This window comes from Coptis chinensis, chromosome 8 (assembly GCF_015680905.1).
Source record: "Coptis chinensis isolate HL-2020 chromosome 8, ASM1568090v1, whole genome shotgun sequence".
In the NCBI taxonomy this organism is placed as follows: domain Eukaryota; kingdom Viridiplantae; phylum Streptophyta; class Magnoliopsida; order Ranunculales; family Ranunculaceae; genus Coptis; species Coptis chinensis.
This window is the reverse complement of record NC_141463.1, coordinates 79,405,713-79,432,994: the sequence shown is the minus strand read 5'-3', so window position 1 is coordinate 79,432,994 and position 27,282 is coordinate 79,405,713. Positions and strand designations below refer to the sequence as shown.

Here is a 27,282-nt window from a genome sequence, read left to right as displayed (position 1 = left end):
TCCTTGATAATATACGTAATCGTAGTTTTAAAAGTGAACGATGAAGAAGAAAAGTGAACGATGCCAAAAATCTATAAAAGTGAACGATGAAGAAGAAAAGAAATCAAATGTATAACAAAACCCACAAACCACGAAAAGTTCATAACTTGGATTTTTCAAGATTCAAAAACCTGCATTGAATAGCTTCAGAAGCCACATTCAATCTACAATGCTCCCCCTATGACTATTTTGATATGTCTGAAGCAATAATTGCATAACTCGTATACATTCCACTAAAGATATTGATCGAGATTTTCTCTAAATACTATCATGCACAAATTCATATAAGAGTTCAAAGTGGCACAATGAAAAGCAAAAACCTAACCAACTAATTTAACTGAATTGGAAAATAATGAACTAAACAATGTTAGTGTGGCTACAATCTACTTGGGTTACATACCCAATTAGTTGACCTGAAATTGCACTACCAACTATTGTCTTTCACAGTTCATCCTACGTTCCAAATTCTAATCTAACACATAACACATCGAAGTATCCAACACTATCATATATATAGCTAAAACTATATAATTTTAAAATAAATTCTTTGTTATCAATATGTGACGACCCAATGAAAGTACTCACTAACATCAAAATTTAGATTACCAAGAATTTAGAATACCAAGATGCTCATGATGTAATATAGTAATATGGTCTAAGCTAATATAGATTTTACAAATTGAACCTAACAAAGAGGAATAATCATGCCCACCGAAACCTCCATGACCCCTGCCAAAACCACAACGATCGTTTATGTCTTATCTCTTTTTCAAGTCAATAATATATTAAGCAGATGATGAAGAGGATCCCTGAACAATAATCTATAAAAAAAAATTCGGATATGATCCTTAGAAGTACGTTAGCGTTGATGAAGACGACAGAGACATGGAAGCTAATTTTAATATAATCCGAAAGGAGGAAAGGAGAAGTGCAGAGAGGAGGATGAAAGAGAGCTTCCTCATTTGTTTTTTAATATGATCTCTCAGGAATAGTCTAGGATGATATGCACTCAGCTTCTGATGGTCATTGCTATATCATACATTTGTTCATGTTAACTGGATTATTATACCTAAACATGTTTGGCTTGGTTTACTTTAGTCCGTTTTCCTTCTTTTTTACCCAAATTCCTTGATCACAATAGTACAATACTCAATAATTACATAATATATTGATGAAGCCAAGAATTTATTAGACATATATTGCCACCACATGATATTTAAAGTACACAAAAACAAAACTAAATTCCAGAGTCGATGCATAAGAATTTTTACTAAGAAGTTGTTGAGCAGTAATTAGCATTCTGAGAGTCGCATCAGAGCCACTCCAAAGTCAATTGTTGAACTAATGCAAACCAAGATAATTTAATGAAGGTCCACTATCGTTAAATAACCTATAGAGAAAATTAATTTCTACTGCAAACAAACTTGTTTTGCATCCAGTACTTGGTTCAATTTAAAAAACTATTTCAAGGTGCATAATAATAAACCCATGAAAAATTAGTACAATTGCATATTCCTTGGTTTCAAAATTAGTATAATATTGTACATTTGACTGATTCCAGAGTGTACAAACAATTGATCATTAAAGGCTATATGAACTTAGTATTGCAGAATAAACGTGTAAGATTGCTACTACTTGAAATTCAAGCAAAGCAAATAATCGATCAGAATTTGCAGTGAATAAGAATACCCCAAAAGAACTCCAAAGCTGCAATATATTGTCAATCAATTGCCAACGCGACAAACTCTATTTAACTGGTGAGAACAAAGCTAACAACGAAGTAAAATTGATTTTGAGAAAGAGAGATTAAGATTTAAATGGAGAGAATGAATGGTTTTTGTTTTTAGAGTTTCGAACCTGTCTTACGAACGGGTGTTGTTACATAAAATTATTCTTAAAAATATTAACAACTATGCATAGCTATGAGATATGAATATTATATTGATTACTTGTCCAAATTTCTTGCAACGTAAAAACCCCACTTTCCATAAAAAGAAATAACCTACATTTGATAAAACCCTTCGACCGTTATACAAAAAAAATTCTAAAAATATTAACAACTATGCATAGCTATGAGATATGAATATTAATTATATTGATCACTTGTCCAAATTTCTTGCAACGTGAAAACCCCACTTCACATAAAAAGAAATAACTTACTTTTGATAAAAACCCTTCGACTTCTTTTTGTTGTTTAATAATAGAAGTTTGATTGAAGTTTTGTGAGAATACCTAATGAATCAAAGATCGTATTGAAGATACTTGAATAGCAAGACATTCCCAATTATACAAAATGAGATAAACACCATTTTAAATGCAAAACTATACTTGTGAAGACATTCTCACTACATATAATACAACTATGTTTTGATGTTAGTTCAATACATACCATTTGCATCCAGTTTTTGCTTTCCCGTTACTTATTATTTGAGATTAGTTCAATGTATTTACATCCAATTTTTCATTTATTGTTAATTATTCTTTGAGGTTAGTTTAATACATTTGCATCAAATTTTCGATTTCCTGTTACTTATTTTTTGAGGTTCAATGCATTTGTGTGCAGTTTTTCAATTTATAGTTAATTATTCTTTGAGGTTAATTCAATGTAATTGTATTCAGTTTCTGATTTCCTGTTAAATGTTCTTTGATGCATTTGCACCTTTTTTTTTTTTTTTTTTTTTTTTTTTTTTTTTTTTTTTTTTTTTTAATTTTCTCTTAATTATTCTTTGAGGTTAGTTCAATACAGTTGTATCCAGTTTCTGATTTTTCGTTAATTATTATTTAAAGTTAGTTTGATTTGCATCTAGTTTCCGATTTCCCATTAATTATTTTTTTAGGTTAGTTTAATGCAGTTGCATCCAATTTTCAATTTTTTGTTAATTATTCTTGGAGATTAGTTCAATTCAATGCATTTTTTATCTAGTAAACAATTTATTGTTAATTATTCTTTGAGATTAATTCAATATATTTTCATCTAGTTTTCGATTCCCCGTTAATTATCCAAGGTGGTGTGCAATGCCCACTTTTATTGATCCTTCTGCATTGTCCTTGCAAACATGACATTAAAAAAAATAAAAAAAATAAAATATACATGATTCACTATACAGGATATCAAAGATTATTAGCCATTTTCTGATTTTATGCTAATTATGATTTCCCTTTAATTATTCTTTGAGATTAGTTCAATGCATTTGTATCCAGTTATTAATTTCCCTGTTAATTATTCTTTGAGATTAGTTTTATGCATTTGCATCCAGTTTTCGATTTTTTGTTAATTATTTTTTGAGGTTAGATCAATGCAGTTGCATCCAATTCCCGATTTCATGTTAATTATTTTTTACGGTTAGCTCAATGCATTTGCAACATGTTAATTATTCTTTGAGGTTAGTTTGATGCATTTGCATCAAGTTTTCAATTTTCCATTAATTATTCTTTGGTTAAGGTTGGTTCAACGCAGTTGCATCCAATTTCCAATTTCTCGTTAATTAGTTTTTGAAGTTAGGTTAATGATTTGCATCTAGTTTTCGATTTCCTGCTAATAATTCTTTGAGGTTAGTTCAATGCATTTGTATTCAGTTTCCAATTTGCCGTTAATTATTTTAGGGTGTGTTAACTCTTATCGATCCTTTTATAGTGTCCTTGCAAACATTGCGTAAAAAAAATTATACATGATTCACTATGTGGGATCATTAACGATTTCTAGTTGCATTTTTAAAATAAATTGTGGTGTCGTTTGTAATATGTTGTAATATGAAAGTACTTTATTATTTTATTTTGTAATATTGGCATATAATATTGATATGTACGTAATTTGTAAAAATAAATTGAAGTGGGAAAAATTCATTTGAAATAAAAACTCAAAAAGTTCAGTATGACTTGTTAGAATAATAGCTGCAATTGGCATCTTAAATAACATTCTGATTGTTGGTGTTTGGTTAGGAATTTGATGACTTTTTCAGTTTTTCCTCGCACAAAAAAGAATGCTCAAAACTTGAACTTTCCCAAAATGCACCTGAAAAATTGTTCACGCCTTCTGTTATGTCATAACACGACACCCTTTAGATTATATCAATTATATAACACGACAAATGAGAAAATGCCCCTCAATAACATATGAAATGAAATATAGCAGTCAATGATACTACGACAGCACTAAGTCTCACTAAAACTATACACCTTTAGCTTAGCTTAGCTTAGTGGTTGAATGATTTAAATTAATTTTTCATATATTGCTCTTACGTTCACATTAACTTCTTGTAGCACTGGATGGGATGGTTAAGATTCTCCCCGAGTGTTGTCGCCTTTATTAATCACAGTCGCCTTTATCAATTATTGGACGTTTCCGAGGATATTCATCTCGGTTTCACAATTCATTGCATCGACTGTTCTTCCTATGGTCTCGCGAAAAGACCAAGAAAAACTTGCTTAATATGTACCATGCACATACTGGGACATTTGGATACAAAAAGAAAAAAAACGTTTCTTACATGGGAGGTTCAACCTAATAAGAGCGCCCAAACTCCAAAGTTATACAATGGCAGTTTTACCAATGCTATGATCTAAGTCGCTTTTTTCGTGAAATCCTCGGAGATCAACCCATTTGATCATTATTCAATCAAATGTTACCATGGCACAAAAAGAGCATGTAAGAATAAGTACAATAACCATAATGAATTTGTTTAGTAAGAACACGATGCTTATTATTGCAGGCCACCGATTGTTCATCCGATTAAACACATCTTGAGTGGGGGAAAAACAAATCTTTAAATTACCATCTAGGTATTTGACAAAGTTTGACATCAAATTCTTGTTATCTTGCAGCAAGGCTATGACATAGCATGCTTGACAGTTGTTGAGAAGCTCACCTCTCGCTCACTGAAAAAGAAAGAAAATATGAACATTATTCTCACAAAGAGACTATATAATAAACAACAAACTTTTGAAATAATTTAATCGTTGTTTCTTAAATCCTTCTTAAACACTGGTTATTTACCACGGCAAAAAAGTAGACATATTCCTACAATGACATCTTGGATTGAATAACTTTCAATGCTACCTGCAAAGATAATAATACACATGATGCCAACAGGCCCTGTTAATAGCACATTGAACCAAGTTCAGTGAAAGAACTAACCATTTCCTATCAATATCCTTGGAACGTGCAACTACCTGATAATGCTTTACCCGAAGACGATAAAAGGCTTCATATATTGTTCCAATTCAAGGGTTGTTACCATCAAAGGATTTGTGTATAACATATAGAGAGATAAGAATCAGTTCACTTCTTTAAATGAGTCCAAAACATTATTTTCCATGGAATACAGTGACATGCATACATAACTCCTGCTATTTTCTGTAATATGCAGTGCTAGCTAAGGAACACGTTGTACCCCAAAATCCACTAATGGCAATGTTGCACTATTAGGATTTATTGGATAACAATTTTCAAATATATGTCCAGTCTTACATTCTGACATGCCTCCTTGGTTAATTCTAATATCTTTGTATAGAAAACCAATGCTACTATGAGTCTATGGAGATGACTGCATTTTCCACTTCAAGGATATCTATACATAAAGAGATACTTAAATTCAACCACTAACTCACTAAGTATCCACAACATAAAGCTTGATTTCGTTATTACTTACCTTAAATTCTTTATTCATTTAACAACTTGTTTCAACGTCTTGAAGATCTCAATTATAATCCAAAAAGTAAAATTAAATGCACAATGTGAATTGTTAAAACCTCGAACATGGATGAAACAAAAATAAGCTATTAAACATACCGAAATAAGAAAAGGTGTAGGCGCACCTTAATGAATATGCATGTTCCATTTGATCTCCAAGTATTTTTTTTTAATATACATAACACTATCTAAAAGCTAATCCCTCCTTCACCGATAGCAAAAACCATTTTTTAACATCGTCGTGTTCTTCCTATATAGTTGTAATTCCATCATTGCACCTGTGAACCATTATGGAAAATTCAAGAGCAGTAGACTATTCATTCAAGTGACATTTGTTCATAAAAGAAATTAGCACTAAGTTGATTACGAAGTAGAATTTACCTATTTCTATGTCTACGATAAGCAACTTTATCATATATTTTAAGTTATTCTCACATTATAAATATCAAAATAACATATATTTAGATTCATACTTGTATGTTCATTTTCTCCAAGCATCCTTTCTTTATATGAATTACCTTCTTCATCACCATCTGATTCACACCCACTGATTTGTGAATAGTAATCATCATCTATGAGCGAATCAAGAAAGCTTCTTTTTCTCTTTCTTTGGGGTTTTAAAGGTAATAAATTTCTTTAGGTATGACAAACCTTGAGCGTGCCATGGATGCTGCTTGAAGGCTCACTTAATGCTTTAATGGCTATCTATGTTTTTCCGTGTGACACATGCGACATTACAGTGTCATCTTCTTTCTTTAGCTCTTAAAGAAAACAAATTGTGAGTGACAAAAAAAAAGATATAATTTCTTCATAAATCTATTGCGAGACTTCTTTGCACTATCGTACTATCCATCCTACCGACTTTCTAAGTTTCTAGCATGACAATTTGTAGGGCAGCCACCTACAAGCGATGAACTCCCTCAGTCCTACTTGCCTGCATGAAGCATACAGATACCAGATGACCAAAACGGTATAAGAGGATCATCTTAGTCTTATCTCAGCAGAAGAGATACAATCCAAAGCAAAGGCTAGAGAAAGGGACATTGATGAATGATTGGAGTCATGAACCGTGCTTCCTGGAGGCTGATGGTCAGCATTGAAATTGAATATGCCATTATATTAAATTACTATTCTAAACAATAATTGCAATTATGAATAGCTATAGCTATGATATAGGAAGTTTGAATGAAGTTTTGTGAAAATGTCCATTGAGACAAATGAGACAAAAGTCATATTGAAACTACTTTAATTGCCAAAAGATATATGATAAACACCATTTTAAATGCAAAGTTATATTTCCCGTTAATTATTCTCTGAGGTTAGATCATTGTCCCTATGACAATTAGGGTTTATAGTTATATTTTTTAGGTTAGTTATTGTTCTTATTCATTTCATTGGGTTAGGCTGTATCAAAGTGTTTCCTATCACTCATACAATTTAAACTATATAATCAGCTACGGATAAGGAATGTGTTCCAATATAATAAAATTAAATAAGACCAAGTGTTTGTTGTTACTATATAATACCAATGAGTGCAAAGGTGCATGTTGTTACTTTCCAGACTTTCAGTAACTTGTAAATTCATTATAGGTGTAACATAAGTTAATTATAGTGACAGTAGTCTTTCTAGTCTTTGACCTTACTGCCAAAGACCCGTCTATTCTGAATATGTTGCAATCAATACCACAAACCAAAAAAATTGCCCAAAGTAACAAATACCCATACTGTATATAATACCCAAAAAGATTGTCATAGCAATTTATATGTTGATCAGTTGTACTGGCCCAAGTAATATTACGACCTATGGTCTCATGAAGTTCCTTTAGGTTGCAATAGATACCGCTATTCATCGAATTGGGTATCATATCCACTTAGTTTGTCCGTTTGTCTATATTAGTTTCTCATAAATTTTTTTTGGCTCTAACATATATAAGAAAACCTAGTAAAAAACTAAGCAACATGTAACCATGCTCGATCAAATATAAATGGTCCATAACACATTATGCTCAATCAAACCTCTATTTGCATATTTTTCATGGTCTATGGTAGTAGACAATAAACTTGAAAGACCAATGTCAATGAAGAAAGATGCACTGAAATTACCTTTGAATTGTTGTAGCTTTGATTATTCCCAATCTCCACGATCTCTCACGGTGAAGATATAAGAGATGACCTGTTTAGGGGAAAGAAAACAATGAATTACTATATTCTTATAAGAAATTACCTTTGAATTGTTGTAGCTTTGATCATTCCCAATTTCCACGATCTCTCACGGTGAAGATATAAGAGATGACCTGTTTAGGAAAAAAAAAACAATGAATTGCTATATTCTTATAAGAATAAGGAGCTTAAATAATAAGAAACGCCATGACAACTATAACTATTGAGCACTTAATTACTCTATATTATTGGAATATTTATTAACTAAGGGAGAAATGTGTTCTGACCTCGGTGGAAAGAAAGGAAGTCAAATTCAGAAACCATTGATCTTCTTTACAATGAATTGAAACTGGATACACCACAGAGTCTACACATGTTTATAAAGAGTTTACACTACTTTTAAAAAAGCAATCTCTATGACTCTATGAATTCAAAATATTCAATTCAGTCATAAAAAACAAAATAATAATAAGTAGAAATCTATGTATTGTCTTGATATAAAAAGGAAAAGAGTATAAAGTCTGAAATACCTAATGGGGTGTCGATGATTAAAATATTGTCATACTGGCCTCTTTGGGTGTTGTAAAGAAGAAGCAAGTGCTGATAAGTAGATGTTCAATAGCAGAAGTTACTATGAACTTAAAAGAATTAAATGTGCACACTTCTTGCTGTCATACTAAAAAATAGTGACTAATTAGAAAAATGATATAAAGGTAGCTAGTATGCATTCTACATAGCAAGTAAACTATTTTTACAAACACGAAAAGTCCGAAAAAAATTGATATCTAGCATTAAATACTATTGGATAATACACATGAGACACCTTTTATTTTCTATGACTAAGTTTACAGTGAAATGCTATGAAACTCGAACCATTTGTCTAAACCAATGCCCTAAAGAACAAACACAACCAATGCATACAGTGAATAGGTATCAAAAGTTGTTAATATTGAGCACGTCTAATTGGCACTTGTCATTAAAACTTAAGAGTATTTACCATATTCCATATTTTCATATCCTATATCATGTGTAAGAAAATAAATGAAGTTAGCAACTAAAAGAAGTACGTAAAGATTCATTGCACAGTCGCATATGTCATATCATTCAAAAAGGACCTCGTGAACCTACATAGAAATAGCATACATTCTAGGGCCAATAAAGAATTGAACTATATAAAAGTCTGTGCTACACATTGCTACAGAGAAATAAACGGCCCTTGCCCTTTGACCATTGCTAAAGAAAAAAAAGATAACATGTGTCTACATCCATCCACTTTGTTTCTTAATCAAAATTTCAATTAAATAGCCTATCACACTCACTTGCTCAACTAATGACTCAACTTTACTAATAGCTTCCAATATGTAATCTATTTAGCAAAGAGTAGACAACGTCGCCACTACCTAATAGAGCATATGCAAAGAAGAAGTCTAAATCACTTAACGTAGAAATACTATATAACACCCAACTTGAAATAAAAAAATATAACGTAGAAATACTATATAGATAATCACTAAATAGTGAGCATAATGACCATACCAGCAGGAAGCTTGGTCACTCCAACTATTCTTCAAATTTGAATCCCTGGTGTGTTATGGTTTGTCTTCTTGACCTTTGCCACCACAACCTTCATAACTTTCATTTGAGGTTACACAGTTCAACTTTCCCATTGCCAGGTGCATTGTTGTATTTCCTTAGGTTATACTCTGAAGAGTTTTATGAAATATATGTAATAAATAAATAAATAAATAATTGACATAAGAAACCACTAATACCTAGCACGCATAGAATGACTAAGACTTAGCAACGTCAAATACATGTAAAAGCGAGGACAAAAATGCTTTGGTACAGTACGATGCACAACTGCAAGCAAGTATTAAGTCTTAATATCCAAGTGTCTGCTTAAAATTCAAAAATCTAAATACCCAATATAATATGGCTGGGCTTGTTAAATTTAGTTGGAAACTTTATCTTCATACTGGGCATCATTATGTTAGCGACAATAGGGTCTCTTCTTTGCATGTTTCCAAATGTGTTGACTCAAGGAAAAAAAAAATGTAAAAGTAAAAGACAATACATTTTGCGAGTATAACTATATTAGAAATTTACAAATGAAAAACATATCTATATTGACCAAGAATAAAAATATTCGTGAAGTTTCACCATGTCTTAACTTTCTTTGGTAACTAATATTACAGTTATTGTGCAAAGTCTCTGTCAATTATAATCTACTCAAGCTATGACCTACAACCCTAAAAACTTACCTTTTAACCTGAAACCCCTTAATCCCTCTTTCCTAGATAGAAATGGGAATTGGCCCATCCCCCAACGCTTTGCCCAGTGAGCCACGGACACCTTCAAGACCCCAAAACTTCACAAACAGACTCCAAAAAAATGTAGTTCACTCTTGAAAAGTTACCAATCAGTTACACTCAAGGCAATCTGAATGTTATATAACTTTGCTACATGATATTGTTTTTTTAAAAGGTGTAATACTTGGAATGCATTTTTGACTACATATAAAAAGCAATAGCAATGAATTTTCAAAGCAATAGCAATGAATTTTCAAAATGCAAAATAAATTCAAATGAATAATTCCTAAGTATCTTACTACAATACTACATTGAACATATTCTAGGCATTAGTGAGATTAAATTGTACTCCATGAGAAACTACACATCTACACGACCGACAATAAATAGAACACGCATTATTAGAGGCATGTTACCCGAAAACCCATATCCTAAGGCCAAGTAGCAATAAAGCTCTTTGTGTTGGCAGCATTGAAAGTGAGAACCCTTCCAGTTCTTAATGAGCACATCACTACAAATGAAAAATATAAATACCTCGGTTAGCTTCCTATCAAAATATAAATGCGGTGAAACTGCATAAATTCGATCAAGAATATTACAAAGAGTGTGTTGCACTACTTTTAGTTTGAATCCTTGTTCTCGGCCATTTATCTAGTTAACTTAATTTCCTTAGTGGACCGAGGCAAAGTGAAGAGTGGCCTAATTATAATAAAGAACAAAGAAGAAAGGCCATCACGTTTCCATAAGAACATGACTCCAAAAGCCTCATGATAGATTGGTCTAGGTAAGAGTACGCCACAAAGCTATTATTGTATTTAATTGTTAAGCAATAACAATATCTTGCACAATAATATCGACAAAATAGTAGGCCGGCCAATGAGTAGCGCATGATAAGAAGTTTGTAAAGTCTCCATTGTATATCATTGGATGTCCTCCCTAAATCTGACAGGTTTACAACTTATTGGTATGTCTTAAAAAATATATCTAGGAGAGCTAGCTATTCTTATATACATTAGCTACATAAGAATGATACGAAAAACACCAATAGTAACAAAATTTGACCCTATAATTTATGGACTTCGTACAAAGCACCCACAATTCATATAGCTTAACATGAAAAATTGATCCGAACACTTTCCCCGGATTGACCTCCAGACCATATTTGCTCTAGTAAATAACTTGCTTCCGCCTTACACACGGAAGATTGGATTGCCAGAATCGCGAATCTTATATATTGTGTTACGATCATTTCATATTTAAGATCGTTCACTTCACATAAAATATAGAAGCACTACTTAGATCATTACCATGAGCATATATTTATATATAAAAAAATACAATGAGTTCATTAAGCTAAGTAGTAATGCGTTCCCTCACTTATTATATGTTTTTCTATAAAACCACTTATAAAAGACTTTACCAAAAAAGAAGAATGAGATATCCATTTGAAATCAAAGAAGGTTTCTTCGAAGAACGTAACCTATAAGTGACTCTTCAATGAGCTATTGTTAGATCCTTCACATTCATTATTAGCTCCAAAACTGATTTTGGTGTTGCCCCTATCACAAAATACCCTTGCTTAATTAATAACACATTTAGTTAAAGAAAAATTAATAAAATAAAGTATAATCGGAGGAGAATAAAGTATAAAAGTTAATATATTCCAATTGCACTTCCATTGTACTCAAAGTTCAGTCACAAAAAGAAATAATAATCACAATAAAAATCAAAACTTTTGTTTATCTATTTGACATATAGATGTGAAAATGAGTGGGTTTTGAAGAGGGAGAAAAAACCTACCGACATTGAAACGATTTGAGAAAGTTTATAGCGAGCGAGAAAGTGTGAGAGTACTTGGACATAAGGATGCAGTGCCTTTAGCACATGTACCCTCAATCTTTGAATCCATCTTCACATTCACTTCTATCTCCTTACACTTTTTGAGGCTCAAGTTGTGGTGGAATCCATATCTATTGTTACTGATTAAAAGTAAAATAAAACTAATAGCATTTAATTAGGAGTATAGTCAGAGAAACATATATTATTATGAAAAGATTATCAAGAAATGTATCTTACCAGTGGCGTGATCTGTGACCGACTATTATGGCCTAACTTCCAACAATCAGAATGCCTATGCTCACATATCAACTCTTATCATTCAAAATTCATTTTTTTTCTTCTAAAGTAATATAAATAATTTATGTGTCATACTAAATTCAAGCTTCTCCAACCCATTCTCATAATTTAATCTGAGCAAGCAACTCAATCTGCCTTGGTGTTAAAACTTAAAATTATACCTGCACTTACAGTAATACTTGCTACATGACTTTGTCTTTCTTTTCTTTTTTTTGAAACATGGTCATTATTCCTTTGTGGCATTGTTTCTATCTAATTTTAAAAAAAACTATAAATTTTGGTATATGTAACCAATGTATTAGCTTGTAACATTCAAATTAGCTTGAGTTAATCTATATCGAGACAACAAAAAGCTCGGTTCAAAAAGAAAGTACTAATGCTTCTCAGCTTAGTGAACTTGATGTGTAACCATGGTTAAATCAACTGTCCTTAATAAAAGGACGGCACCAAATTGGTAAACTATTTGAGTGAGCAAAAAATTAATATCAATCCTAAATATGACATGTTTACACTTTAGAAAGTCTTAGATTATATATCTAATAAGTGAGCTACTTTTATATAGGCCATCTACATACAACAATATGAAAGACATCAATATCAACCAAACTTAACCATTTAATTATCATCTTCGTAGCACCAAACTTTCTTTTCTAACCATTTTTTTAGATCTTACTACTCTTCGCATTTCATGAGTCGGAGAAGATGATTGCTACGCTAGGGAAAATCAAACAAACATACCATCTCATAACATAGTAAATTGCTTAATGGCGGTGATGAAGTACCTGATTTGTATCTCCGTTGGTTTGCTTTTTGATGTGATAGTAACACCAATGCAAACAATACAGGATAATAACTGCACAATCCTTTGTTCAACATCCACAATCCACCTTTCACTTCTATTCATAGCAACTACAATGCCACAAAAATAAATAAAGTAGAAAAATATTAATAATTATAATATATAATGTTTACTAAAATTTTTGAATCTTGCAACTACCCCTAAAAAACAAAACGTTGCTGACTCATTTATAAAATACTATCAATCATGATTAAAACCCCAATATATTCATTATACATATAAAAAAAATATATATGAAACTGATGAATTACACTAAAATTTTACCTTTCTAGGTTTTCTATTTGTTGCACCCTGCTAGGTGCTTGGGATCAATACTAAATACTAACTGATTTCGGCTCCCATATAATAGACCTACCCGTTGCCTAATCCAATGGAAACATCCCCCAAGTGATCCTGCAACAAAAGTATCCAAACTTCAATATCACCAAAAAAGCACCGAAAAGCCAAAACTAAATTATAAGCCACAATCTCAAATTACTTCAACGTCAATTCATATGTAAGTTTATTCTCAAATAAAACACATTCAAAAATCAAGTAGAACTAATAATTGATAATTGCAACATAACTGAAGAAAAGAATACAATTATTTTAGAACATCACTCAAAGGGAAAACAATAGGTGCACGAAGAAATCAATATACCCAAGCATCTAGTGATGAAGCCCCATGTCCACCACTTCCAGTACTTATGACACCTCATATTTATAGTGACCATACGTGCCAAAACAATATCCTCTTGTCAAGGCACCAATTGTGGTGTCAAATCCACCTCCATGGGTGAAGCTACCTTATGTTCTGAAACCTCCTGTAAAACTACTATCTCTGTCAATTGTGGTGCATTATGTTCCAAAATATCAAGTCATATTCCGACTAATTCCAACACCTCCATCACATGTTCTCCTCCTCCTCATTGACTATTTGACTCACTTAAGCTTAGTCAGTCGATGCATGGTTTTGCATTTTCAAAAGTAAAAAAAGTTGAAACTATATAGTATATAATGGCTCTAAGATTCTATTTGATGCATTGTTAAGCTGTTGATTACTTCAAATTTCAAGAGCAAATCTGCATGAAACTTTGGCATACACTTTTCAAGACTTGAGCATTTATTTGTCTTGAATCCGAACCTACCTATGCAATGCATAAAAAGTTGCTAGTACTATTATCATGTCATATTTACTGTTGAAGCAAAAGTAACCTAAAAGTAATTTAGTGACTCAAATATACCTTTGAACCAAAAGACACCTAAAACAGATTTATGTACTATCACATTACCAGATTTAGTATCATAATACGAAGAAAACAAACGTGAGAAATTCCTAAGTTGTTCACCAACAACAATTTTCAGTTTCAACTTCTCGACATCTTCAACAACTCGAATTCCACAATCATAACCAAACCACTGAAAGCTGATTTTTTTAAAGAAATTTAGAACATACCTTAAGAAAATTGAATTCTGCTTGGCCGGATTAATAAAATTGTCGAGATCCGGCAACTGGCTGAGGTTGAGAACTATGATAGAAGCGTTTCTTCAGATCCATAAAGGATTTAGATTTGAAAACATCGGATTGCCCCAAATTAATAAAATGGAAGAATAAACTTACTTTGAGGAGGCGGAATCAAACATAATATTTTCTTTAAAAAAAAACCTGTTGAAGTTTGGTTTGAAGAAGGGGAGAGATTATTATCGGAAAAAAAACTGAAAAAAGAAGGGGCGAGATTTTATTTGGGTTTTGGGAAGAAGATGATAACCTTTAAAAAGACTTGGACTTTGGGCGTGATATTGTAATTTAGATTGTTTTTTTTTTTTTTTTTTAGAGAGTTTGGGGTTTTCAGGGTGGATGGCGAACAATTGAAAAAACCAAAGAGAAAGCAAAAACTGGCTGGTTACTACCTCAGGAGGTTTGATCACTCTGTTTGCGTGGCTTGCCCTCTTCTGTTTGATAGTTCCGTTCCCAACCAGTTACAACATATGCAGACACGGATAGAGTTCACTACGAATCGAGCCACAAAACGATGAGGTTTGGTTCAGCGATGCCGCTCCAATTGTATTCACCTCTGCTTTAGCCTGAGAGGTCCTTCTGCTTATTATTCGAGGACCTATTGCAAATTGCAAAACAACGGCGTAGAAAGGGGGAGCGACCGCCCAGTTGCCAATGCATCTTCTATCTCAAAATAAATAGCTCGTTTAAGCATAGGTGTTTACTCGAATATAAGTTGTTCGCCAGTTTTTTCTCCGTTTTAAATTTTATAGTATACAAACCTAGATGAGAAAAAATTGGAGAGAGTGGAGAGTGAAACCGTTGTTGGTGGTTTTTGGGAGTATTTCTAAAATCGCAAACTGTCAAAGATTTTTTTTTATAGTAAAACTGTCAAAGAATTAGAATTACGTACGATGCTTGAATTTGGGGAGGTGATATTAATTTGAGAATAGATGAAGGAGAATTAAACAAATGTAGGGAGGTGTCACTAATTATTATTTCATCCGATTTTTTAGGAACCAATCATATTGCTGGAGGTGTAAAATGGAGCGATATGGTGAGGAGAGAGAATGTGCGCGAGCTTTTATATATATATATATATAGATTTGGGAGTATGTAAAATCACTGTTCATACATCAAACATGAACAATCATTGTTCATGACTACTTTTAATTTTTTTTCAATTGGTAAGTATGAACATTGAATGTTCAAATGTTCATACTTATGAACATTCAATGTTGATAATCCTTTGGTATGAACATTCAATATTCATAGTGAACATTAAATGTTCATAGTCCTTTGGGTATAAATATTCAATATTCATAGTCCTTGGGTATGAACATTGATTGGGTATGAACATTCAATGTTCATAGTCCGTTGGGTATGAACATTTGATGTTCATAATCCTTGGATATAAACATTCAATGTTCATAGTGAACATTCAATATTCATAGCCCTTAGGTATGAACATTAAATGTTCATAGTCTTTTTGGACTATGAACATTCAATGTCTTTGGTCCTTTGGGTATGAACATTTAATGTTCATAGTCTTTGGGTATGAATATTGATTGGGTATGACCATTGAATGTTCATAGTCCTTTTGGTATTAACATTCAATGTTCATACATCAATATATTGTATAAAGTACATTCACCTATTTGGATATGAACAATCATTGTTCATACACCAGCAGAATGTATGAACACTCATTGTTTATAGTAAAATGACAGAAATGGTAAAATCGGAAAATATTTTATTTAAATCCGGGCAATTTGTCCTTGAGGATTATTTTCACAGAAGAGTATAACTGGCATTTAAAAAAATGTAAAAAGGTGGGGCTAACTTATTTTGTCCTTGAGGATTACTAATTTTGAAATAGTGGGTTCGTGAGTTACTTTTCCCCAAAATTTGTCCTTGTGAGTTACTCACAAAAAACCGTGTCCTCTCGACTTCATTTTCTCCAAAATTAAGCCTTGGGACCAATTTCTTGTATTTTTTAATAGACCTTTGAGAATTCAAAGTATATTGCTACAAGTTGGTGCATATCCATGACTATGAACTCTTTTGAGTTAACATCGTTAATTTGGGGGTTTTGGTTAGAGTTGATACCTGTTGTAGTTCTTGTTTTTGTGTTGCATAAAGGACAAAGGGTTAGTGGATTAATTGCAATTGGACCTGTTTGAGGTGCTTAATTATATCTTGAATGCTTTGAAAACGTACCACTGCCTTCTTTTGACTTGCTTCATATGTTTTTTTTTTTCCTTTATTAGTGTTTGCTTTTTTTCTTCCTTTGTAATGTAAACCAAGTTTATAAAGTCAAATTTGTGTAGTGACTTTACTGCGAGTAGCTAGCTTCAGTTATAGTTGGCGATATTTGGCTACTAAAATGGGAGCAAACCTATGAAACCACAAGGTACAAGCAATATCAAATTCACTTCTTTACCAAAATAAAATAAGATACTCGCTATGAGCACCTTCCATTTTGTGTTGGGCGGATTCCAAATTTGTTTTTCCATGTTGAGCAGACTCCCAAAAAAAAATTTAGTACAAAATTACTATTGGCCTAAAAAACATATTTTCCAGTTATTACTATCAGAAAACAAAAGTTGTTTTCGGTCGGAGAGTTTTAACTCGTTGAAGGAGAAGAAAATGGGGTTTTTCCAGTTTAATTTGTTTTTCTAGTTTTGTTAAGAAATCGGTTTTGGGCATGGGGCTGTATTGGACTCTTGGTAGTGTACAACACAATTGCAGATTCCAAATTGAACACGGGTCTGCCCAACACAAAATGGGGTCCGTCAATAACAGGACCCTAAAATAATAATAAATTTAGTTTATCAAATCATGTAGATTAAAGGAGTCAACATATTGTTGATTATTGGCATCAATAGATTTTGATATTTGTTATGGTTGGCGATACTTTCTTTAAGTAGTATGGCTTTCCAAGTCTCTAAGTGATAGTTTTGTTATTGGTGGTTGCTATTGACCCTTTCGACACCCCTTTGGTAGCTGCCTGCCAGGCTACTTGAAATGGCTTATGAGTGGCACCATTTGGTCTTCTACTTTTTTCAAATTCTGTGTCTCTCGAATTTTTCTCAAGTTTTGGAATGTAAAACATCAAGCTTCATGGTTCGTTGTTATTTTGGTAGCTTTCTTTGGTCTGTTGTTATTTTAATTTGCAAAGAGACAATTTCAAATTTCATTCTATTCTCATTTGAAACGGTCCTCCATTGTGCATAAGTTTTCAACTTTATTAGGGTTAAATTTATTGTTATATTCTTCCAATGATGGGGTGATGTTTATTTAGTTGTTTTCTTTATTATTTACTTTATATATTTTTAGATGGTTCGTATAATAGTAAAAAAGTTAAAAAACATTTTTCATATACCGCCTCGAATCGCCTAGTGCCTCGGCCAACCAAGTGCCCAAAAGACCAAGTTGGACACCTCTAAAGACTACACTTTGAGTGTGGCACAAGAAAACCCACAATATAGCACCAAAATTTAGCGAGTCAACCTCTATGCCACATAGACACGCATACACCTTTCTCAAAGAGCTGAAATGGGTACAAGCTCGAAGTAGGGCTACCACCTCCAAGTGGTAAAAAACAACAAGTGGTGGCTAGGCCAATTGTAACAACACTCGATTGTGAAACAACCAAACTTCACCCACATTGAAGCCCCGACTGCTCACATAAGAGTCCAAGTACCTCCTAAAAAGATAGAGTTTGGTCTACAACATTAAAAAAAACTTCAATCAATATATGACAAATTAATAAAAGTTTAAAAATATGTAAAATATTATTACCTTGGTCAAGAAAACACGGGAGCCAGGAGCCAGTGGTCACACCCTCCTCCCAAAGATACCACACTCTACCTCGCTAGACACGTTGCAGAAAAGTAGTTGTATCCCCAGAGTCGGTCCAGAGCATCTGCATATCAGCCTGCAAAAGCTGAAAAGGTTGGAAAAGACATTTGAAACTAATCATACATATCTATTATGAAAAAAACATTCCATACAATTAAGTATAAAATATTCAATTCACAAAGAACCTCGAAAATATCCAATGCCTCAAAATCAAATCTGGACATGGATGAGAACTATTATAGGCCATAAGTATTCAGTTTTCAACAAAACAATATATAGTTAAAACAAAAAACAAAAAAACTTCAATATGTTGAGGAAAAAATTAGACTTAAATTGAGGTGTACGTAAATGTTGTTTGTTAAGTAATCAATCACACTGCACCTAGGCCCGGTTAGGATTGTTGACCATGAGTATTTAGTTGTCGATAAAATTACATTTAGTTTTTTCTTTAAAAAAAAACATGTTTGATGTGCCGAGGAAAACAATGCTAGATTTAAATTGGGGCGATAAGTAATCGATGTCTAGCAGGGTGCCTATTATAGTTTATAGTTTGTAGGTGAATAAAGAGAAAAATATATTTAAATTGGTGTCATACAGTAATCAATTCAAACATAAGCGTGGTTGCAGTCTATTATATGCCATTAGTATTTAGTTTTCATCAAAATAATATTTACTAAAAAAGTTTCGATTTGTCGAGGAAAAAAAAGTAAATTTTAATTGCGGATGTAAAATGTTGGTTATTATGTAATCAATCATACCTAGGCTTGACTAGGGCGTCTATTGTAGAACATGAGTATTTAGTTTTCATAAAAAAAAAATAGCAAAAAAAAAACTTTAATGTAAAGGAAAAAAAAAGTAGGTTTAAATTGGGGTGTAAATGGGCTAGTTGTTTAGCAATAAGTATCCAATTTTTAATGAATCAATATTTGTATAAAAGAGTACGATGTGTTGAGGAAAAAATAAATAAATTAGAGTATAAATGTGGGTTTTAAGTAACAAATCAAACTTAATTATGCTTGTCTAGATTGGGAGTAGGGGAGCAGATAAATATTTAGTTTTAGTTAACAAAAATCATGAAAAAAAAAAAAAAAATGTTCGATCTTAAAACCACTCATATCTAGCTAGGTTGTGTGGTTGAACCTAGAGACTGCCAAGTACATCTAGCCATAGCGGCTATTGTTGTCATTGAAATTCAGGTCCCTCACAAGCATGTTGGACCTATTGGGCCTGAGTCCTAGGCAACCCATCTGTCCCACTCAATATTGTTTCTTCATACAAAAAATTCCTATCATAGAGCCAAGCAGACAAACGTACTCACATATATTTGAGGTCGCTCCTCACAACACTAATCTCTATATATATTATAGCTCTCCCTCCTCAATTGAGGAAGCATTGCTAGAGGGTCCACGTGTCCATACTAATTACGATAAATCAGGAGAGTTACTAGAGTGAAAAAAAAATCGCGGATAAGATTCTAAACCCACGAGTCCCCCAAAACCTTATTTCTCCTTAACTCTTTTTGCAAATTGTCCCTTAAATATCGTTTTATCTTTCCAGCTTAAACAGGGGACTTTGGATTTGCCCAGCAACAGAGATAAAGGCAGGTGCATTCCTTTCATTTCGAGATTGAACAGCAGCTGGTTGAATTAGTCGAAGAAGTTGAGTAAGTTGGGAAGGAATAGGCCCAACTGAACCAATTGCTTCTATTCCAGATAGGGCTCAGAAGAAATTCTCATCTAGATGTTATCAATATCGTTAAGACTGCTGATTTGCTTCATTTATGCTTTTCTCTGTTTACGGGAATTTGATAGGATAGAGATCGGTCTTATAAGATTGCCTTTAGCCACCCCATCCTGACTCTAGCTAGCCTAATTGAAATGGTGTTGGAGCAAAAGGATGATTTATACCCACCGTAGACTGCTCCATTGATAAGAACAGCCTTCCCGATGATGTGATTCGCTTAAGGATGAATTTGCATTGGAATTATATTCTATCAAATTTGCACTAGATAAAACCACAGTGCCTACTAGATAAAACCACAGTGCCCTTTCTCACTAATTTAAAAGAAGATAGAATCTATTCACGATTTGTAGCGACATATCTTGACATAACAAAATTGTATAAGCTTAAGCTTGGAGAGATTGTTACAACTATTCCTACCATTGGCAAGTAAGTTAAATTTTCAAGATTTGTGGGTATTTGATTTATTATATATATTGTTAAGCCTTTTTAGTGACGAGGATTGTGAATTATTTTTTTGTTGTAGAGAGGACATCAGAATTCTTTGAAAATGATGTCAGTGTTCTTTTTGGTGTTGGGTCTTGGTGAACTTGCTCTTGGATTAGTTTTTACCGTGGGTTGGATTTTCTACTTCATAGGTTACTCCACTGGTACAACCTACGATTCTATAGGTTACAACATATAGTATAGAAGAGGAACACTGGTACAACCTACGATTCTGCTTCTGATAATGAGGGTTATGATAATGTGAATGTTAGGCATAGGGTAATGAATGCTTCTCAGACCGGCACATCTTTTGGAAACAAGGATGATGATTCCCTAATGGTGCGGTATAGTGTAGCCAATGACACAAATGAACTTGCAAGAAACAGGGTAAAGGATCAGAATCCAACTGCTTTGGGCGACCACAATGAATGTAAATACGCGGAAACCACCACATTACCAGGCAGCACAAGAGATGAAAGAATTTAAGATCTGGAGGGTGTTCAAAACAGAGTGACACTGGTGTTCAGAACATATGGGGTAGGCTAACACATGAGGAGCAAAAGGTTTTGTTTCAGATGTCCTTACGTGGAGTCAAGCCAAAATAGGTTCTTAATGTCATCAAAGAGCGAGATCCAAATAATTCTTCTAAGTTGCAACACATATACAATGCACGCGCCAGATTAATAAATGTTGAAATTAAAGAATGGAAGTTGTCCCCAACTCTCCTTCTTTCCAACATGTACCAGCACCCCAACCTGATCACCCCTGGTGTCGATGGCCAAGGACAACCTATTGACCCTCGCAAGATCCAGAAACACTTTGAAGACTTTTACGAGGATATCTATGAGGAGCTCCATAAGTTTGGCGAGATTGAGAGTCTCAACATTTGCGACAACCTCGCTGATCACATGGTTGGCAATGTCTATGTTCAGTTCACTGAAGAAGACCAGGCTGCTACTGCTTTGAAAGCCTTTGCAGGGCCGTTTCTATTCTGGCTGCCCCATTATTGCTAATTTCTCCCCGTTACCGACTTCCGTGAGGCTATATGTCGACAGTTTGAGGAGAACAACCGCAACAGAGGTGGTTACTGTAATTTTATGCACGTCAAACAGATTGGCGGGGACTTGAGGAAAAGCTTTATGGATCCTACCACCGTCACTCTACGGGGAGTCGTAGTCGGCAGAGTATGAGCCCACACCGCAGAAGACACTCGGAGGGGCTTGGGGACTATCGAGATCGAGGGGATTACTATGGAAATTGTCGAAGAAGTGCCTGACAGGCATGGTAGATATGACAAGCAATGGTGGGAGAAGACGACATGGGAGCCCAAGGCACACCGGAAGTTCTGCAAGGGAGGGAATGAGGAACAAAGGGCAAGGATTGAAGAGTGGAACAGGGGAAAGGGAGGGAGGCACGATTCAGAGAAGTCATAGTTACAAACATGTTACATTAACAAAATGAAGAAAGATGGCATGCACTATGTACCTAAGTTGGCACAGGCTGTCATGCAAAATGCGAACCTCCTAGCTAGCTAGGCAGACTGGAAGACTAATCTTCGCATTTGTAGTACTCTTCAATCAAAAATTCTTACTTCGAACATGACTGTGGACTCTCTGGCTCTGCTCTAATCCGAACATGACTCTTGCCTTTTTAGCATGCCTGCAAGCTCTAGATATCTGAACTCGAACCCATGGAATGTGCCCATCTCCTCTAAAGCCCATGTGTTATTCTTTTATGACATGGGTATGAATTTCATTTCAACCTTCATACCAATCGTACTACCATAATACAAAATATTGTTTTGATCAGAATTTTGATGGCTGAAAAATGGGCATATGTTAATTAACACTGCCATATTACTTGAGAAGTTCCAAAGATCCCTTACAAAGGTCGAGGACTCGAGGGGTTGGTTGTGCCAAAGATCCTTCGTATGTGTATTACACACATACTGATTCTACGCGAATCAGAACTACACTATATGTCAAATGTCAAATGGGAATGAGGCTGCGATAGATTTGAATTGCTGGAGCCTCATTCGTTTTCAAAACATATTACCTTAAAATACTAACTGCCCAACTCTTAATGGATTAGTTAATTGATATGTATTAGTTATTGGATATGGATATGGAGTTCATGAATATGGATTAGTTAATAGATCAACGACAAAATTCTTATGCTACACAACTGCTGTCATATTAAACTATATATAAAGACCTACATCAATATTCAGGAAGCATTAAACAAAAACCAAACAAATCATAAGAAAACACATCAATATTCATGAAGCACACACCATCTTTGAAAGGTTTTTAAGGTTTTTTTTTTCCTAGACTGAAGGTTTTTCCCTGGTACACCATCCTAGAAAGGACTCCAAATTCCTTCCACTGGAGGTTAGTAATTTTTTCCCCTGGTAATAATAAGAAGGAAAAATTCTACAGTAGATATACAAATTTGAGGTTTTAGACGTCAACCACAAAGAAGTCATTACTAAACATGAAGAGCTACATGAAGCAAATACTAGAGAAAAACAACTTCGTCAATATATTGAACACTTGAGAAAAGAAAATACCTATTTGAAGGCAATAAATGAAGCATTGATTATAGGATGACCAAATTGGGAAATGAACTACCTAAGCATTCCAAATAATTTATCAGAATTGGATGAGAATTAGCTTATTGTTAGATCTAACAAAATTTATTTTTTACGTTATTTTTTAGCTGAATTTTCTATTGGATGAGGATTAACATAGTATTAGATCCATCAAATTTTTGTTTATCCATTATGCCAATTTTTTTTATTTATCTATACTCTAACATATTATTATTATATTGAGGTCTTGCAAATAATGCAATAGCTATGCACACAAGAAAATATTAAATATATATATATATATATATATATATATATATATATATGATCAATATACTTACTCTCATACTAATGTTGCTTCTCATCTTCATGCACAATCCATAAACACTCTTCCCATGCTTCAACCACCTCAATTGACTACATACCAACAACAAGTTCACCATAACAACACCATTTAATTCCACCCCTTCACAAACCATGTTCATATAGACTTCTAAACTCAACAATGGCTCCCCATGTTGCGAATATCCAGCAAACATCACCGCCCAAACCACCATGTCTCTTTCAGCCATCCCATCAAACACTCTTTTTGCGTCATAAATCCTGCCTGTAGTAACATAAACAAAAACCAATGCCGAAGCAACAAACAAGTTCTTCTCAAATCCCCATTTAACACACAACCCATGCACTGACATGCCTCGATAAGTTATTGAAAGGTGAAAGCGTAGTTGTTGTTCTAAAAATTCGACTACTGCTTCTAGGTCAAATGATGAGATTGGATCATCATCAAGTGGTGTGATTCATCAATCAACCACACAAGTGTTGAAGAATTTTAACGAGATTCGTAGTCTTCGAATTGAGCTTCCCAGTAGGGAATTGAGGATAGGGGATGCTGTTTTATTAAAATAGCAAGCGGCAACATTGTTAATCCTATAAAATTGACAATTTGGGATGAAATATGTGATAAGCACCCAAAAGTGTATTATGAAACCCCATTGAGACATATAAATTTGGTTAATTATGTGTTTAATAATCATAAAATAAATATGTTTTCATACTTTTGCAGGTATTCGCAGTAAACATGGAAATATTATTTAAACCTGCAATAAAGCACGAGGAACGACATATATATGAATTCTTCCAAATCCGCACAGAAATATCAAACTTCCGAAGCTCCTACCTTTTGAACCAAGACTCTGAATGCGACAAGTGAGCTGCTCAGACAATCAGGGCGATGAACTCTACGCATAGGCGGGAAGTTGTAAAATTGCCTAAAGACCGGACCGCCTTTGGGATCGCATAGGACCCACTATACGCGCCCACAAGATTGGATGAGTCATCAATCATGGAGCATGTCAAGACAAAAATGACAAATTATTGGTGCAAAATTGACACCTTGCATGTAATTAATTAGATTAGGTGTTAATAGTGAAAAAAAGGCAAGGTGTCACTTTGTTTTAATGTGGTGGATAAAAATGAAGTAAATGTGGTTTGATGTTTCACATGGGAGGAAATGAGATTTCTCTCAAATGGGAAGAAAAACAAAACAAGGGGGACACTCCATTTACTCCCTTGACTTCTTTTTCCTTACCTTGTATTATTTTAGTTTCTTAGTCATTTTTATTATTTAGTTTTTAGTTTTGTAAGAAAAGCTTGTAATAGTTTTAATGGAGGAAACTTTGGTTTTCTTCTAGAAAATAAATAGAAAGCAAGTGAGTTTATATAGTTAGTCTTCTTCTTCCTTTTTCTCTCTCTCTTTTTGTACTTCTAACTTGCCATCCTTTATCCCAAGGATCATGAGCTAACTTCCCTTTTGGGGAGTTAATCCAACTCATGTGAGGGAAAATATTTGTTGTTGGTTTAGTAAGTTGGTTAGGAAGAACAACTAGACCTACATCCTATCCCAAAATGATAGTTGGTGTAGTGTCTAGTTAGAAATCAAAGTGATGAGCTTAGAGATAAGTCATTGTTTGATTCCACTTGCTAATATGTATGAGCTTAGAGATAAGCCATACATGTTAGGGATCAAGTTTTCTTCTATTAGGACTTGTCTATGAGTCTAGAAAAAATAAAATGAATTTATTAAAATCAACAACAAAAGTTATCTTCACATGAGGAGGATTAGCTCTCCACCTTTTCTTTAGTAAATTGTATTGTGTCTTAGTTGCATGAATTTGAATCTTAATGTTTGTGTAAGAAAAAAATCTAGTATTAGTATTAAACTTACTCACTAGTTCCCTAAGAGTAAAAACCAAGTTGTAGTTGTCCTAGACTTAGGTTGGTTCGAATCCTTACTTTAACTTTATGAACACAAAAATCGTGAGTAAGGAAATCTTTGAATTCGCATTTTTCGCCAAATTAGAGAGTAAATCTCTAACGTAGTAAAAAGAGCAATATCAATATGCGTGGGAAAAAGATGTAGCATAGCCAAATTTGAATAGAAGTTGTGATACTATACCAGCTTAAAACATATATTATAAAAAGTTTGGACCCTAGGCCCAATAATAAACGTATAAGTTTCAAATCCCAATAACTTCTAGCTAATTGAAAGAAAAAGTCTAATTTAAGATAGGGTGATTTAGCTTTAGCTCCTCCCAATAATATAGGTATTTGCGTTGGATCAAAACTTTTTCGTTTCTTAGCTTTAAGTCCCCCTACCGTTAGTTGACCGCGTTGACCGTCATTGACCAAGTTTGCCACTTTCAAAATGCTTTAACTACTTTTGAAACGTTTTGCACGGGCCCACACTATAAAACTCAAAATCTAAATTTCAAATTACCCAACACGTGTCGTAATCGTGGCTACTAACAGAGTGGAGGTTGCAAACAGAGAGAAGCTCGCTGTTGAAGAATCTCTTCAGAAGTGGAGATCTAATCATGGCCAAAATATCCAAATTTAAGATATATACAAAACTAGAATCCTACGAAAAGTAAACTTCCAATCACGTAGTCAAACCAAAAAACTAGATAGCTTATTTTCTTCCTCTTCCCCATTATTTACAATTATTTTCTCACGTCATTTCATATTTTGTTATATTAAAGAGTATTGGATCAAGAATTTATAAATTTTATTATGTATATTGCAGATAATGGCTTATGAAAATTATAAGTTATGTAAAAAAAAATTGCTAAAGGAAATTCTAGAAAATAGACTTAACGTTCAACAAGATCCGGTCTACAACACCGAATTAGAGAACGGACGATTCAAAAGCACTGTAAAATTAAAGGTGCCAAAAGACTTATTCTTTAACAATGAAGACGTCGTAGTTAAAGAAATTTATGGAAGCACTACATATTCTATTGCAAAAGTAGAGGATTTAGCAGCTTTTACGCCAATATCGCTTTATAAAGCATGAGCGTGATATAGAAATTGAAGACTTCAATTTCAATGAACTTATGAAGAAAAGAAAAGAGGTTGAAGAGAAACAGAATCAACTCGACATCCTCAGAAATATTATGCTAGATTGTTTGGTTGATGATAAGCAAAATCAACTCGACATCCTCAGAAATATTATGCTAGATTGTTTGGTTGATGATAAACACAACAAAGATAAGATAAATGGTCTCGAAGAAAAAATTAAAGGAATGAAGGACATAGATAGTTTAATAATAAAGAGAAGAAAAACATGAGGATTAGTACTTGAATACAAAAAAATTATTATGTTGGTCAAATAGTGTTTTTTTTTTATTTAAATGTTAAACCCTTATTTTAAACTTTATATATGCATTAATTTCATTTATTTACTTCATTTGTAGCAAAATAACGTTGTTTTGAAAGAATAATGTAGTCTGAAGTTTTGAAAGAAGAATGTATAGATATAAACTTGCATTTATGTCCTATTCGTATTTAATGTGTTATTCGAACTGTAGCATTACAAAAAAAGTCTTCTGATTTCACTGAAGTTCATGCCTGAAACGAATGAACCTAAAAACA

General features: G+C 33.4%; 3 long non-coding RNA genes and 1 pseudogene across 9 annotated transcripts; 1 reads left to right on the top strand and 3 right to left on the bottom strand.

The window, feature by feature from the left end:
* Positions 1-4,687: 4,687 nt before the first annotated feature.
* On the bottom strand, positions 4,688-5,697 carry LOC147483326 (uncharacterized). The gene is made up of 2 exons (XR_015204697.1): positions 5,033-5,697; positions 4,688-4,914 (listed from the first exon to the last, which is right to left on the bottom strand). It is a non-coding gene; the product is annotated as an uncharacterized LOC147483326 (long non-coding RNA).
* A 194-nt stretch (positions 5,698-5,891) lies between these two features.
* Positions 5,892-10,155, bottom strand: LOC147483325 (uncharacterized). Of its 3 annotated transcripts, XR_015204696.1 has the most exons (4): positions 8,419-9,418; positions 8,176-8,255; positions 7,832-8,022; positions 5,892-6,006 (listed from the first exon to the last, which is right to left on the bottom strand). It is a non-coding gene; the product is annotated as an uncharacterized LOC147483325 (long non-coding RNA). The 3 variants fall into 3 exon arrangements; XR_015204695.1 differs by lacking the exon at positions 8,419-9,418 and adding an exon at positions 9,425-10,155 and having other exon boundaries at positions 5,935-8,022; XR_015204694.1 differs by having other exon boundaries at positions 5,935-8,022.
* Positions 10,156-10,607: 452 nt separating this feature from the next.
* LOC147483324 (uncharacterized) lies at positions 10,608-15,483 on the bottom strand. 5 transcript variants are annotated; one of them, XR_015204969.1, is made up of 6 exons: positions 14,628-15,483; positions 13,457-13,585; positions 13,116-13,242; positions 11,998-12,176; positions 11,678-11,756; positions 10,608-10,708 (listed from the first exon to the last, which is right to left on the bottom strand). It is a non-coding gene; the product is annotated as an uncharacterized LOC147483324 (long non-coding RNA). The 5 variants fall into 5 exon arrangements; XR_015204970.1 differs by lacking the exon at positions 11,998-12,176 and having other exon boundaries at positions 10,609-10,708; XR_015204968.1 differs by lacking the exon at positions 10,608-10,708 and having other exon boundaries at positions 11,627-11,756.
* A 5,700-nt stretch (positions 15,484-21,183) lies between these two features.
* LOC147483323 (splicing factor U2af small subunit B pseudogene) lies at positions 21,184-22,192 on the top strand (annotated as a pseudogene).
* Positions 22,193-27,282: the final 5,090 nt, after the last annotated feature.